General features: G+C 38.8%; 4 non-coding genes across 4 annotated transcripts; 2 read left to right on the top strand and 2 right to left on the bottom strand.

The window, feature by feature from the left end:
• Nucleotides 1-265: 265 nt before the first annotated feature.
• TRNAF-GAA (transfer RNA phenylalanine (anticodon GAA)) lies at nucleotides 266-338 on the bottom strand. The gene has a single exon. It is a non-coding gene; the product is annotated as a tRNA-Phe (tRNA).
• Nucleotides 339-11,378: 11,040 nt separating this feature from the next.
• On the top strand, nucleotides 11,379-11,452 carry TRNAM-CAU (transfer RNA methionine (anticodon CAU)). Its single transcript has one exon. It is a non-coding gene; the product is annotated as a tRNA-Met (tRNA).
• A 129-nt stretch (nucleotides 11,453-11,581) lies between these two features.
• TRNAG-GCC (transfer RNA glycine (anticodon GCC)) lies at nucleotides 11,582-11,652 on the bottom strand. The gene has a single exon. It is a non-coding gene; the product is annotated as a tRNA-Gly (tRNA).
• A 707-nt stretch (nucleotides 11,653-12,359) lies between these two features.
• TRNAS-UGA (transfer RNA serine (anticodon UGA)) lies at nucleotides 12,360-12,447 on the top strand. The gene has a single exon. It is a non-coding gene; the product is annotated as a tRNA-Ser (tRNA).
• Nucleotides 12,448-14,666: the final 2,219 nt, after the last annotated feature.

The following is a 14,666-nucleotide window of genomic DNA, read 5'->3' on the forward strand; positions in this document are numbered from 1 at the left end:
AATAGGATGAATAGATTCCGACTAGTGCCGAATTATCAGTCCCACCGTCAAATCTTGACTTCTGAGTTCTCGATCCTACTTTTTTATATGTACAGAGTATCGTGATTCAATTGGAACGGACAGAGAGGGACAATATGAGCAAAGAAGAGGGAGAGAACAGATTGATCCATCTATCTATTTTGATCGGGGTGTCTCCGTATGTAGATATACATCTAGATAGAATAGATTTAGATAGATGGATATGGAGACATGGATATTGACATCTTGCCAGGAACCAGATTTGAACTGGTGGCACGAGGATTTTCAGTCCTCTGCTCTACCAACTGAGCTATCCCGGCTCTTCCCTGTGGATCATCCTGGTACAGGGTTTTAACTTGTGTCAACTAAAAAGAAGTAAAAAGGTATTTTTACTAGTTTTTAGAATGATCTTTATTATTTTCGATCTGGAAGTCACTAATATGATAAAAATGGACTGCAATTGAATAATTTCAAAATGATCTAATCTATGTAGATCATATATCACAAAATCAATTGATCATATGATCAGCTTATTAACAGATCAACTCAACTGGTCATAAGATGGATGAAAAGATTCATGTTCTAATTTCTTCTCTTCATGAAAAAAAAAATAAAAAATAGCGAGGTAAAAGAATCAAGAAATTAGAATGGATTCGAACCAATGGAATTGGAGAAGATAGATCAGTGCATTTGGGAACGAACCTGGGTGGGGATAGAGGGACTCGAACCCTCACGGTCTATAAAGCCAACGGATTTTCCTCCTACTGCAATTTGCATTGTTGTTTACATTGACATGTAGAATTGGACTCTATCTTTATCCTCGTCCAACCATTTATTCCAAAATGAATTCAATTCTCCATCTAGAGTAGATAAGTTCATAATTGGATTACTTGATGTCAAATCAGTACTTCAACTCGAATCTGGCATCTATCTTATGAATAAAATGCTTGGAACAATTCAAGTTCTGATCGCCAGTTTTGTCTGATGTTATATAATATCTCTCTCCATTTTTGAGGTGTAAATAGATCGTTCTATAACTACAGTATTGGACCAAATGAGATTCATTCGTTAGAATAGCTTCCATTGAGTCTCTGCACCTATCCCCTTCCTATCTTAGGAGAAGAAACATTGTCTTCATGAACCGGATTTGGCTCAGGATTACCCATTCAAAATATCCTAGGGTTCCCTGGATTTGGAAGCTATCACTTGGTAGGTTTCCATATCAAGGCTCAATTCGATCAAGTCCGTAGCGTCTACCAATTCCGCCATATCCCCTTCTCGAAGAGCAAGATCATACCTTGATCTAATCCTATTATGTAATATCCATCAGCATTATTCATTGGATATTTGCTCAATATTGGGTGGGAGAAATATCCTCCCCTACTCCCCTTCTCTCCCCTTCTCTATCTCTACCCCAATCGAATATGACTGGGAATCATTATATTATTTATCCATTTGAAATGCAATGTTATTATCCTCCCCTAGTCGATTTGGAAGAGTGAGTAAAACGATCGATATCAATTGACCCTTACTTCTCCTTTCTTTCCCTTGAAAGAATCTACATTCAAACAATGTTCCATTGTAATCGTAATCTGGATTGCGTCATTGAATCTGATTCGCGCTATAATCGTTAGGATTCCAAAGGAATCTATGGATCTCACCCCAATGAAATGGGGAGTGATATTCCATCGAGCCTGCTTAGCTCAGAGGTTAGAGCATCGCACTTGTAATGCGATGGTCATCAGTTTGATCCCGATAGCTGGCTCTTTTCCATTCCTCTCATTTCCATAATCCACAAAGTTTTGTTAGGATCAAGATGGAATGGAGAATACTCTTACAATCATTCATCGGGTCCGTCATGCCATGATCATTTACTCCCAACTAGGAACGGGATGAATGAAATGATTGGAGCTATTAGGATCAATAACAAATTGGAGAAAGATCTTCGTTTTCCATATAAAAGAATTCCAGTAGTACTCATACGGGTTATACTATTCTTTCTTCTTTCTAGCACTATTTGTTAATTGAATAAGGAGTTTCTATGTCCCGTTATCGGGGACCTCGTTTAAAAATAATACGTCGTTTGAAAACTTTACCAGGTCTCACTAGTAAAAGACCCAAAAACATAAAGGATTCTAGGAACCGGTCTTCTTCCAGGAAAATATCTCAATATCGTATCCGTCTAGAAGAAAAACAAAAATTTCGTTTTCATTATGGACTAACGGAGCGACAATTGCTGAAATATGTTTGTATTGCTAGAAGAGCCAAAGGCTCAACGGGTTAGGTCCTATTGCAATTACTTGAAATGCGTTTGGATAATATTCTTTTTCGATTGGGTATGGCTCCCACCATTCCCGGAGCTAGACAATTAGTGAATCATGGACATATCCGGGTCAATGACCATATGGTAGATATACCAAGTTACCCTTGCAAACCTCAAGATGTGATTACTATAAGAGATCAACAAAGATTGAGAGCTATCACTAAGAAGAATATAGATCTGTTCCAGAGGGATAAATTGCCATATCATTTGACTTTTCATTCCTTACAATATAAAGGATTCATCAATCAAATAATAGATAGTAAATGGATCAATTTGAAGATTAATGAATTGCTGGTCATAGAGTATTATTCCCATCAAGCTTGAATTGAGAATGAAATGAAAGAGAGGGGTGGGTTGGTTGCTGGGCATCTGAAAATTATGTTCTTCTCCCTTCTTTTTCCCTTCCCCGAAGGAGACATTTTATAATCCTTACGTACGTTACTTGTTATCTGCGATACTTTTTTTTATTGCTTCTTAAAATAGTATTTACTTTTCCCATACCACGAACCAATGTTCGTTCTATTTTCTCTATTACAAATAGAGGTAGATTGATCCTGGAATTAGGAAATAGTCCTATTGGGATTCAATAGATTGGAAAAACAATGGATGAGAAGAAAATAGATAGTAGGGCGAAGATATGGAAAGAGAGGGATTCGAACCCTTGGTAAGCAGAAGCCTACATAGCAGTTCCAATGCTACGCCTTGAACCGCTCGGCCATCTTTCCTATGAGATCTCTTGGTTCTAATTAATAAAACGAGTCAATAGCAACTTCCTTACGAAACAAATTCTTTTTGTTCGGGTACGAACAATTCAATCTTTCGGAAATAAATAGATAATAAATAAGGTAATGATTCAATCCCCCCCGGAAAGACGAAAGGACATTTTTTACAACTTCCTCTTATTTTAGGAAATCCTCAATCATCCCGGTTAATCTGACGTATTCGGATCGCCTAATCAAGAATTTAAGACAGATTAACTGATCCATTCCATATTATGATAATATATAGATTTGTAGTGATCATATTATCAATTGTATAAGAACCAATTCTTTGGCAATGATCCTGTGTCATGATGACTATATTTTCCCGATATTCTTTTATCTATATGGATAAAGCACACAATTGCTGGGTAGGCATTTCATCCTCATTATGCAATGCTCGATCGTTTAACTCTTTCTTTGTTCGGATCATAATCGAACTGGACTTCCCGAGTTTACCCAATCTATTATTCTTTCAATACGAGCCTTTTTCCATTATTATTCATGTTACTAATGAACAATTATTCAATTTATTCCCTATCTATTCTAATTTTAAAGAATAGATTGGAATAGATAGAATGAGAACATATTTACGATTGTAAGGAAATCCATTTTATGGTATTGTGCACCAGAAAAAAATTTCGTTCATGGAATCATTTGCGTAAGGGAATGAAGGAAATTATCAAATCTGTAATTGACTATGCCTAGATCTTAGAGAAATGACAATTTTATTGATAAGACCTTCACAATTGTAGCAGATATCTGATTGCGAATAATCCCGATGGCTCCGGGGGAGAAATAAGCATTTACCTATTACAGAGATGGTGTGATTTGATATTTTTTCCGTTCTTATTTTTTTGGGAAAGAAAAGGTAAGGTATTCGGGAATAAAAATTGGGTAAAATAAAACTTACGCTCAGTGAAGGTGAGTTCTGGAGATAGAACAATTCCTTCTGTCGTGTATCCCCGGTCAATGCACCTTTAGATGCTTTCATCTCCTGAGGATTTTAGTACCGAGCGAAAGGTTACACCTATGTAATAGGCCTTGCTTGTATAGTTGAACCTATTTGATAGGCGCGCATGAGGGGAGAAAGCACTACGTATGGAAATCGACAACACAAAAGCTTTGTTATAGCCCATATGCATTACCCTTTTCTGAAGGGTAGTGAGAATGGTTGGGACAACAAACATCCATCTCGTTTGTACTTCGGATACCCTTATAATGGAACCATCGGAGATTGTTGAAGTGATTAATCCCCGTAGAATACAGGGCATTAAGAACAAAGAAATTGTTAGAGGTTCCATTCCTAGTAGTAAGATCCTTGGTATTTGGAAAAGAATCTTTGCAAGAAGGATGGCTAGAGATTCATTGGAAATACACTAGCCCCTGTTAATTCATAATATTGGGTCAGAATCTTTTTTTTCTTTTTCAATTCCACGGATTACTCCCCATATTACCTATTATAAAGAAAGGAGGAGCCGTATGAGGTGGGAATCTCATGTACGGTTTTGAAGCGGAGATCATTTCAATGGAATGAACGACCGTAACGAATGTCAGCTCAATCGGAAGGGGAATATGCGGAAGCTTTACAAAATTATTATGAAGCTATGCGACTGGAAACTGATCCTTATGAATGAAGTTATATACTATATAATATAGGTCTTGTGCATACAAGTAATGGGGAACATACGAAGGCTTTGGAATATTATTTCCAAGCATTAGAACGGAACCCATCCTTACCACAAGCTCTTAATAATACGGCCTTGATCTGTCATTACGTGCGACTATCTGTACCATAGAATAACTTAGTTAATAACTGAGTAAGGACAAAAGAAAAGGCTTTCTACATATGCACCGTCCCAAGTAACGGTATTTTATCAGCTGTAGCGAAAAAAACTCTCATAGGAGCCCGAATATGAATAGATAGAGCCTAAATATTCCATGGATAATAAATTCAATTGATGATGGAAGCACCATAAAGATCAATTATTGAAAGAAGGTTCGGGCTGATACGATCAAATATGCTCATTGACAAGAATCAGGAATCAACTTATGTAATAAAGCTGATCTACTAAGCTATTGAGCAGCAGTGTAGCATCAGATCCTAAAGATGTGAAGTACTCCAGCCAGAGAGTACTCTCCAAAAATTCTATACGGAACTGAGATAGTTACCTTGCAAAAAGACTTTGATTTGGACAACCAATCTGAAGTATAGAAAGAGATATACTTCATCTTTTTGAGGGTAGGAGAAAAGATAGAACCTGATCATTGAATTGATTGGAAGTTAAATCAGAAACTCATGTCATTGACTTTTTTTGGTCCTTTGGTTAATATGAACTCCCAATGAATCATCTCCAATTCTTTGGAAATTTTGGTAGAGGACTAAAGAATAGTGGATTGAGCCATATGAGGTAGGAAACTCTCAAGTACGGTTCTGAGGGAAGAAAACTTTTCCAAGTTTACCTATCCCGACCGAGGAGAACAGGCCATTCGACAGGGAGATCCTGAAACTGCGGAGGCTTGGTTCGATCAAGCTGCTGAGTATTGGGAACAAGCTATAGCACTTGCTCCGGGCAATTACATCGAAGCACAAAATTGGTTAAAGATTACAGGACGCTTTGGAGAATGAGAGTTTCTATTATTGGGAAATCGTTTTCATTATTGAATATTTGACTCGAAATCAATGGGATTTTTCCAGAATATTCCCAAAAATTAGATTCTATTTCGTCGACATCTTATAGGAATATATTTACAATATAAAAAGAATACCTTTTCTGATTCTGGATTGTTGATGGATCTTCTTAATAGGGGTAAAATCCATCCGGATATGTTTTTCATTAATGATCCATGAATAACGATTTATAATGGATGGCCTTTTATATGGGACATATGGAGGAGTATCAATAGATGGATATATATATATATATATATATATATATATATATATATATATATATATATATATATATATCCATATATACAGATATATTTATTTATCCATCTAGAAACGGTGTAATAATCACCGTTGCTTTTTAAAATTACAAAAAAAAAGGCTTTTTTGCATGATAAAAGCCCACAGTCCATTGAGCACCTCAAAGATATGTCATAATAAAATTGAACACCTGCCTCAGATTGACTCCCGTATCATAGTCGCTCCAGTCATAAACTAGAAAATAAAGGGAGAAACGAGTTGAGATATATCTCTCGTAAGTTCACTAATTGCTATTGGCAGGTTTCTTATTATTTAAGTCCCGTCCGAAAAGGGGAGAATTCAATGACCATTCGTTCACCAGAACCAGAAGTAAAGAAAGTAAAGATCGTAGTGGATAGAGATACTGTAAAAACCTCTTTTGAAAAATGGGCCAAACCTGGTCATTTCTCAAGGACGCTAGCTAAAGGTCCTGATACTACCACTTGGATCTGGAACTTACATGCTGATGCTCACGATTTTGATAGCCATACTAATAATTTGGAAGAGATTTCTCGCAAAGTCTTTAGCGCTCATTTTGGTCAACTAGCCATCATCTTTATTTGGCTAAGTGGGATGTACTTTCACGATGCTCGTTTCTCCAATTATGAAGCATGGCTGGCTGATCCCACTCACATCAAACCCAGTGCCCAAGTAGTTTGGCCAATAGTAGGCCAAGAAATATTGAATGGGGATGTAGGTGGAGGTTTTCGAGGGATACAAATAACCTCTGGGTTCTTCCAGATTTGGCGAGCATCTAGAATAACCAGTGAATTACAACTTTACTGCACTGCAATTGGTGCATTGATCTTTGCAGCGTTAATGCTTTTTGCTGGTTGGTTCCATTATCACAAAGCTGCCCCAAAATTGGCTTGGTTCCAGGAAGTAGAATCCATGTTGAACCATCATTTAGCAGGGTTACTAGGACTTGGATCTCTATCTTGGGCAGGACACCAAATACACGTCTCTCTACCCATTAACCAACTTCTAGACGCTGGAGTGGATCCTAAAGAGATACCACTTCCTCATGAATTTATTTTAAATCGCGATCTTTTGGCTCAACTTTATCCCAGTTTTGCTGAGGGATTGACCCCATTTTTAACCCTGAATTGGTCGGAATATTCAGACTTTTTGACTTTTCGTGGAGGATTAAATCCAGTAACGGGGGGTCTGTGGTTGACCGATACTGCGCATCATCATTTGGCTATTGCAGTTCTTTTCCTGATAGCCGGTCATATGTATAAGACCAATTGGCGCATTGGCCATAATCTCAAGGACCTTTTAGAAGCTCATAAAGGTCAATTTATGGGGGAGGGCCATAAAGGTCTTTACGAGATCTTAACTATCACGTGGCATGCTCAGCTAGCTATTAACCTAGCTATGTTAGGATCTTTAACTATTGTTGTAGCTCACCACATGTATTCGATGCCTCCCTATCCATACCTAGCTATTGATTATGGTACCCAACTCTCTCTGTTCACACATCATATGTGGATTGGTGGGTTTATCATAGTTGGCGCTACTGCACATGTAGTGATTTTTATGGTAAGAGACTATGACCCAACTACTCAATACAACAATTTATTAGATCGCGTTCTTAGACATCGTGATGCAATTGTATCACACCTCAACTGGGTATGTATATTCTTAGGTTTCCATAGTTTTGGTCTATATATTCATAATGATACTATGAGCGCTCTAGGACGTCCTCAATATATGTTCTTAGATACTGTTATACAATTACAACCTATCTTTGCGCAATGGATACAAAACACTCATGCTTCAGCACCTGGTTCAACAGCTCCTGGTGCAACAGCGAGTACCAGCTTAACCTGGGGAGGTGGTGATTTGGTGACAGTAGGTTCCAAAGTGGCTTTGTTACCAATTCCATTAGGAACCGCGGATTTTTTGGTACATCACATTCATGCATTTACTATCCATGTGACTGTTTTAATCCTACTTAAAGGTGTTCTATTTGCCCGTAGCTCCCGTTTAATACCTGATAAAGCGAATCTGGGTTTTCGCTTTCCTTGTGATGGACCTGGTAGAGGAGGAACATGTCAAGTATCTGCCTGGGATCATGTCTTCCTTGGTTTATTCTGGATGTACAATGCAATTTCGGTAGTAATATTCCATTTCAGCTTGGAAAATGCAGTCCGATGTTTGGGGTAATATAAGTGATCAGGGAGTGGTAACTCATATTACGGGAGGAAACTTTGCACAAAGTTCCATTACGATTAACGGGTGGCTCCGTGACTTTCTATGGGCACAAGCCTCTCAAGTGATCCAATCTTATGGTTCTTCATTATCTGCATATGGTCTTTTATTTTTAGGTGCTCATTTTTTGGGCCTTCAGTTTAATGTTCTTATTTAGCGGCCATGGGTATTGGAAAGAACTCATTGAATCTATTGTTTGGGCCCATAACAAATTGAAGGTTGCTCCTGCTATCCAGCCCAAAGCCTTGAGCATTGTACAGGGACGTGCTATAGGAGTAGCTCATTACCTTCTGGGTGGAATCGTCACAACATGGGCGTTCTTCCTGGCAAGAATTATTGCAATAGGATAAAGGCTAGGAGGATTTTAAAAGTATATGGCATCAAGATTTCCAAAGTTCAGCCAAGGCTTGGCCTAGGACCCAACTACTCGTCGTATTTGGTTCGGTATTGCGACCGCACATGACTTTGAGAGTCATGATGATATTATCGAAGAACGCCTTTATCATAAAATTTTTGCTTCCCACTTTGGTCAGTTGGCAATAATCTTTCTGTGGACCTCTGGTAATTTGTTCCATGTGGCTTGGCAAGGCAATTTTGAAGCATGGGTACGTGATCCCTTACATGTAAGACCCATTGCTCATGCAATTTTGGATCCTCATTTTGGTCAACCAGCTATAGAAGCCTTTACCCGAGGAGGTGCTCCCGGTCCGGTCAATATTGCTTATTCTGGTGTTTATCAGTGGTGGTTTCTGTCATCTTTTTAATAGCGGGTAGGTTACATCTACAACCTAAATGGAGACCAAGTGTGTCATGGTTCAAAAATGCCGAATCCCATCTCAATCATCATTTGTTAGGACTCTTCGGAGTCAGTTCTCTAGCTTGGACAGGGCATTTAGTTCATGTCGCTATTCCTGAATCAAGGGGAGTGCATGTCAGATGGGATAATTTTTTGGATGTATTACCGCATCCCGAAGGTTTAGAACCGCTTTTCACAGGTCAGTGGAATCTCTATGCTCAAAATCCTGATTCTAGTAGTCACTTATTCGGTACCTCCCAAGGGGCGAGAACTGCTATTCTAACTCTTCTCGGAGAATTCCATCCACAAACTCAAAGTTTATGGCTGACTGATATGGCTCATGATCATTTAGCTATTGCATTTGTTTTTTCAATTGCTGGTCATATGTATAGAACCAACTTTGGGATTGGTCACAGTATGGAAGATATTTTGGAGGCACATGTTCCTCCAGGAGGCCTATTAGGACGCGGACATAAGGGTCTTTATAACACAATCAATAATTCTCTTCATTTTTAATTGGGTCTTGCTTTAGCTTCTTTGGGGGTTATAACTTCCTTGGTAGCTCAACACATGTATTCTTTACCCGTTTATGCATTCATAGCACAAGACTTCACCACCCAAGCTGCATTATATACTCATCATCAATACATTGTCGGGTTCATTATGACAGGAGCCTTTGCTCATGGAGCTATATTCCTCATTAGGGATTATAATCCGGAACAGAATAAGGATAATGTATTGGCGAGAATGTTGGAGCAGAAAGAAGCTATAATATCTCATCTTAGTTGGGTTAGTTTATTACTAGGTTTCCATACCTTGGGAATTTATGCCCATAATGATGTTATGCTTGCTTTCGGTACTCCAGAAAAACAAATCTTGATCGAGCCCATATTTGCTCAGTGGATACAATCTGCTCATGGTAAGACGTTATATGGTTTCGATATACTCCTATCTTCAACAAGTGGTCCATCATTCGATGCAGGTAAGAGCATATGGTTACCCGGTTGGTTAAATGCTATTAATGATAATAATAATTCATTGTTCTTAACAATTGGTCCTGGAGACTTTTTGGTTCATCATGCTATTGCTCTAGGTTTGCATACAACTACATTGATCCTAGTTAAAGGTGCTTTGGATGCGCGTGGTTCCAGGTTAATGCCAGATAAAAAATATTTTGGTTATAGTTTTCCTTGCGATGGTCCAGGACAGGGTGGTACTTGCGATATCTCGGCCTGGGATGCTTTTTATTTAGCAGTTTTCTGGATGTTGAATACTATTGGATGGGTTACTTTCTATTGGCATTGGAAGCATATAACATTATGGCAGGGTAATGTAGCACAATTTAATGAGTCTTCCACTTATTTAATGGGATGGTCAAGAGATTATCTATGGTTAAATTCTTCACAACTATTAATGGATACAATCCTTTTGGTATGAACAGTTTATCTGTTTGGGTGTGGATGTTCTTATTCGGGCATCTTATTTGGGCTACTGGATTTATGTTCCTTATTTCCTGGCGTGGATATTGGCAGGAACTGATCGAAACTCTTGCATGGGCCCATGAACGCATGCCTTTAGCTAATTTAGTTCGATGGAGAGACAAGCCAGTAGCCCTTTCCATTGTTCAAGCACGATTAGTTGGATTAGCTCACTTTTCCGTAGGTTATATATTCACTTATGCAGATTTTTTAATTGCCTCTACATCAGGTAAATTTGGTTAATTCTTCTTCATTAATTTCTCTGTGGGGTATTGTCATTGATACAATGACAATACCCCACAGAGAAAAAGTAATCAACATAATATTACTCCATCTAAAATCTGATCTATATTTTGATTCTTGGTAGGTAATAGTACCGATTGAACTATTATGGCGAGAAAGAGTCTCATTCAGAGAGAGAAGAAGAGACAAGCACTGGAATGGAAATATCATTTAATTCGTCAATCTTTGGAGGAAAAAAGCAAAGTGTCATCATTGGATGACAAATGGGAAATTCATAGAAAATTGCAATCTTCACCACGTAATAGTGCACCTACACGTCTCCATCGACGTTGTTCTTCGACTGGAAGACCTAGAGCCAACTATCGAGACTTTGGATTGTCCGGACACATACTCCGTGAGATGGCCCACACATGTTTATTGCCTGGGATAAAAAAATCGAGTTGGTAGGAAAAGAAAAAAAGTAATTGAAGTTTCTTGTGATAATGGGATATAGTACCCCTATCCCTATATAGGGATAGGGGTACTATATCCCATTATTGTTTTGTGTACCCATTCTGATTATGATATAAATCAATGGTGCGGAGTAGAGTAGTCTGGTAGCTCGCAAGGCTCATAACCTTGAGGTCACGGGTTCAAATCCTGTCTCCGCCAGACCAGAACATACGAAGTATTTTGGTCCGGAAAGGATTGCTCTCTCACTTATAAATTTATAATTGAATTATAAGTGAGGAAAAGAAACGATCAATACATGAACTATTCTTTTTCATATTCCATGTGAAGGGCGGGTAGCGGGGATCGAACCCGCATCTTCTCCTTGGCAAAGAGAAATTTTACCATTCAACCATACCCGCATTTCAATTATATGAATATCTATATATTCATATAATTGAAATGGAAAATACATATATGTTCAATCCCATTCGTAAGTAGATACCATTTTTGAATGGTCCAATTATTAATTCAATTACGGATATGGAAAACCCCTCCTCCTTGGGCCTGAAGTAAAAGGCCCTTCAGAAAAGCTATAAAGCCCTCCGGGAGGAGGGGGAGGGAGTGTGAACCTAAAACATCTAGAACATATCTAAGATATGAAAGAATTAAGGATACCTACAAAAAGGACTGATCCGATCCATAATGATACACCCGAAAATACAACATTTTTGCTACTTGACCAACCATCGGGAGAGGCAAGTGCAACAGGTACACCAATCACTAGTAAAAATGAAATAGCAATTAATGCAAACACATCAGATTGGAAAGCAATAGTCATGGTTGTGATCTTATAAGCTCCCAACAGATTGAATAGACTATACCATCCGATCCCCAATTTTCAATTCTGATCAAATGCACTATGGAAATGATTTGACCATAAATTGATCGAGCTTTCAAACTTTTTCAATTTGATATTTGAGTGTGAGAGGAGAGGGAAATTCGTTTCTTTTTTTTTCCATTCCAGATGATGAAAAATCATCATATGTCACAGGTATAGTTGGTATCGACCCGACTTTATGCTTATAGTTAGGGATTATACGAAGGGGTAGAATAGAAGTTGTCCCCGGGAGAGATGGCCGAGTGGTTAATGGCTCTGGTCTTGAAAACCGGTATAGATAAAAAAACTATCGAGGGTTCAAATCCCTCTCTCTCCTTTTGTTTTTCAACAATTGCATTTACCGGTCCAATAAAAAAAAAGAGAATAGCTCGGCTGTATATAGCCGAGCTATAAGGATCCAGTTGGAAAAAGAGTATTTGAAAAGACTCCTATCCCGCCGATATGGGAGATAGATGTAATGAAATTGAATCGATTTTTCTTCCATCTGGTTTGATCTATTGTTTTAGTTAAGAGGAGTCATGGAAAGGACATGTTCGAAATCACGATCAATCCCTTTCTCAAATCCTGCTGCAGTTGCACGAGCCCTTCCCGCATGCCACAAATGACCTACGAAGAAGAAAAATCCTAGAACGAAATGGGAGGTGGATAACCAACTTCGGGGAGAGACATAATTCACCGCATTGATTTCGGTAGCTACACCACCCACAGAATTTAAAGAACCTAAAGGAGCATGAGTCATATATTCTGCTGAACATCGTTCCTGCCAAGGCTGTATGTCTTTTCTCAACTTGCTCAGATCCAAACCATTAGGGCCCCTTAGGGGTTCCAAACAAGGAGCACGGAGATCCAAAAAACGCATCGTTTCCCCTCCAAAGATAATTTCTCCAGTCGGAGAACGCATAAGGTATTTACCTAAACCAGTAGGTCCTTGGGTAGACCCCACACTAGCTCCAAGACGTTGGTCTCTAACTAAAAAAGTAAACGCTTGAGCTTGAGAGGCTTCTGGGCCGGTGGGCCCATAAAATTCACTGGGATAAATGGTATTGTTGAACCAAACAAAACAACAAGCAATAAAACCAAAGAGGAATAAAGCCGCTAAACTATAGGACAAATAAGCTTCTCTGGACCATACGAATGCACGACGAGCCCATGCAAAAGGTTTGGTTAAGATATGCCAGATACCACCGAAGATACAAATGGAACCTAACCATACATGTCCTCCAATTACATCTTCTAGATTGTCCATGCTAACGATCCATCCTTCTCCTCCGAAAGGAGATTTCAGTAAATAACCAAATATAACACTTGGGTTAAGTTTCGGGTTCGTAATTTTTCTTACATCTCCATCGCCAGGAGCCCAAGTATCATATACACCTCCAAAATACAAAGCTTTTAGCACTAGAAGAAAAGCACCAACACCTAGCAAGATTAGGTGAATACCCAAAATTGTGGTCATTTTGTTTCTATCTTTCCATACATAGCCAAAGAATGGAAAAGATTCTTCTAAAGTTTTGGGTCCTATGAGTGCATGATAAATACCACCAAAACCTAAAACCGCAGAAGAAATTAAGTGAAGTACCCCAGATACAAAATATGGAAAAGTGTCCACGATTTCCCCACCAGGACCGACTCCCCATCCTAGAGTAGCTAGATGGGGAAGCAGAATCAATCCTTGTTCATACATAGGTTTTTCCGGTACGAAATGAGCCACTTCGAATAGGTTCATTGCTTCGGCCCAGAATACAATTAATCCGACATGAACCACGTGAGCCCCAAGCAATTTACCCGACAAATTGATAAGTCGGGCATTACCAGCCCACCAAGCGAAACCAGTGGTTTCTTGATCACGACCAGCTAAAGCTATAGTTCCATTAAAGAGTGTTTCCACGGGGTAGGACCTCCTCAGGGAATATAAGGTTTTCATGAGGCTGATCTTGAGCCACCATCCAAGCACGAATACCTTCGTTCAGGAGAATATTTTTTGTGTAGAAAGTCTCAGATTCAGGATCTTCTGCTGTACGGATCTCCTGGGAAACAAAATCATAGGCACGTAATTTTAGAGCTAGACCAACTACTCCAATGGAACTCATCCATAAACTGGTCACTGGCACAAATAACATGAATAAATGTAACCAACGTTTATTGGAAAAAGCAACCCCAAAAATCTGGGACCAGAAGCGGTTAGCAGTGACCATGGAATAAGTCTCTTCGGCTTGAGTCGGGTTAAAAGCACGGAATGTATTTGCACCATCACCATCTTCAAATAAAGTATTTTCCACGGTAGCACCATGAATAGCGCATAGAAGAGCAATACCCAATACTCTGACAACTCCCATCATATGAAATGGATTCAAGGTCCAATTATGAAAACCTTGAAAGAAGAGGATAAAACGGAAAATAGCTGCTACACCAAAACTAGGTGCGAAAAACCAACCGGACTGTCCCAATGGATAGATCAAAAATACAGAAACAAAGACAACAATTGGAGCAGAGAATGCAATTGCATTATAAGGTCGCAATTGTACAGATCGAGCA

Source organism: Pinus tabuliformis, chromosome 6 (genome assembly GCF_031772625.1).
Source record: "Pinus tabuliformis cultivar Carrire ecotype Pingquan chromosome 6, CPIR1, whole genome shotgun sequence".
Taxonomy (NCBI): Eukaryota; Viridiplantae; Streptophyta; class Pinopsida; order Pinales; family Pinaceae; genus Pinus; species Pinus tabuliformis.